Consider the following 2423-nt stretch of genomic DNA (forward strand, 5'->3'; position numbering starts at 1 on the left):
TAGGCCCCGCTGAAAATACAGGTATTTTCAGAGCGCTTCTTCGCATGCGAGCTGATTGTGGAGATACATATCTGAAGAACCATTTGGAAAGTTGCCCCAGTAATGCCTCGTATTTAAGCCCAGATGCACAAAACCAAATTATAGAAATTTGTGGCGAAATTATCAAAGAAAGCCTAGTTGCAAAAGCAGGCTGCTTCTCCATACTTCCTGACGAAACAACGGACATCGCTGGAATCGAACAGCGTACTGTTTGTGCAAGGTACCTAAACAAGGATGCCAACGACATCGAGGGAGAGCTTTAGGTTTTGACACCGGAATAGATGCCCTCTCCCTTTGCGACTGCAGGTTCTATGTAAATGTGTACAAACTGTTCCAGATTCTAGTCACCCTTCCAGTGACCACTGCCAGCGCAGAGAGAATATTTTTTAACAAGAGTTTACTAAAAAACTACTTGCGCTCTACAATGTCTGTGGAACGCATGGTTGACTGGTGCTTCTATACACCCACAGAGACGTCGGCATCAACGTGTCCGAAGTCATTGACCGCTTCGCTCAACTTCCCCGCCGAGAGAAGTTTCCCTTTAGATAGCGAAGCAGCAAAAATTAATGGAAGTAAAAAGCTCTGTTCCTTCACGTCCATAAGCTCGTAATTATGAAGACGTATCACTGTTCGTTAGCTTTTAAAACCGCAGAAATTTTAGCCGTTTATTCTAGCAGTTAGCATCATGATCAAAATTATCATGCGAATACGGAAATTACGAGGACATCAATAACCAATTTTGACCGACCTTGATCATTGAAAGCCCGGCCCACGCGGCGCTTGCCGAAAACACACTCGGATATTGGGTAGTAACTTGCCGCATCATCTGTGGCTTTCGTTTGTCCTTTTCTTTCCGTTTTAGCTACCTGCTTTTATTTCTTTTTTGAAACGAAGCAAAACCCTCCTTTATTTTGGGTGAAGAATAATTGTTGCCGCTGTGCAGGCAGATAAATTACATATTTTCGTACTGATTTCTGCATTATTCCTCTATTATTCCACCCATATGGTGCTGTCGCGACCGCTACATCGCCCGAGTACATATCACGATTTCTGCGATCACAGTTTTGTTCTTGCCTAGATCATCTGTCTTTTAGTGCGCAAAGTTTACTATCTCTGACTCCGCAACGTGTTTATTTGTCTCGTTTGACGCATAATATACAGTGACGTTTGCTTAAATACGTACATTTATTGGAGACTTAGACGTATATTTAAATAACTTGTTGCGAGGTGTTGTGTATACAACCAGTGAACTTTGTTTCCAGCGACTCTTTTTTTCCCTTTAGCGAGTTGTATCTTCGCATTTGTATATTCCATTCTATCTTCGCATTTCTAATGTATATTTTGCAGAACTCTTACTTTTATGTGACTGCAACAGATACGAAGATGAGAGGATTGCCCTTCGGACGGCTTTGGGGCACTTAGACGACAGGCCTTTTACGGAGGAAAAGATCTTGAACGCGTGGCCTCGTGCGTTTGCTATGTGCAGGGCTACAAAGGCGCCGCTGTATTTTTTGAAGTGCACAAGCCTGTATGACTACCTGTGATGAAACTCAGCGATGAACGCTTAACTGTAAATGTGCAACGTGTGAACTGTGAACTTCTCTCTTCCTTCTTTTTCAATCCCTTTTCCCCCTTCCCCAGTGCAGGGTAGCCTACCGGGCTCAGCATGGTTAACCTCCCTGCCTTTCCCTTATGACTTCTTTCTCTCTCCTACTTTTTATTTGTACTCACTGTGGCGAGTATAATCTCGGTGTAATTACAGTACACGACCGGTAACAGCTGCTCCTGCGCAATCTATTGCAACGAGGGACAGCGTCATTGAGGTTTTTTCCTGGCCGTTGCATATGTGCAAATATGTAAACAAGGTTCTTGAATGACGAAGATTCATCAAAATATTTGTCCTCAACTTATTCATTTCATGGCCTTTACGTTCTTCATATCAGCTGTATGCACTGCTTTGCTGGTTTCAAACTGATATAGTTCTAATGTCCGTGTGATATTTTCTTTCCTTATTAAATAGACAAAAAAAAAAAACGCGGCCGCATTGATATCAGTTACTTCTGCCAGAATTTTTAGGACATACGAATATATTCTTTTATGAAAAAATACTTATTTTACTTGACAGTGCGTAGCGTTCAATAATTCGTTTGCAGCATCTAATATGCAATGGCATTGGCAATGCAATTATTATTCATGTATTTGATCCCTCGAGAACTTCTATAAGGAGGAGGCCGCGCTGCAACCTGAGCCCCCCCCGAACAAAATTTCTGGCTACGCCACTGATACATACATACATACATACACTTGCCTTATGCTGTAGTGCTTCCTTGCCTCGTCGTGAAACGACATGGGGTAAACTTGGAAAAACGTTGGTAATTTTCGAA

Source organism: Dermacentor silvarum, chromosome 6 (genome assembly GCF_013339745.2).
Source record: "Dermacentor silvarum isolate Dsil-2018 chromosome 6, BIME_Dsil_1.4, whole genome shotgun sequence".
NCBI classification, from domain to species: domain Eukaryota; kingdom Metazoa; phylum Arthropoda; class Arachnida; order Ixodida; family Ixodidae; genus Dermacentor; species Dermacentor silvarum.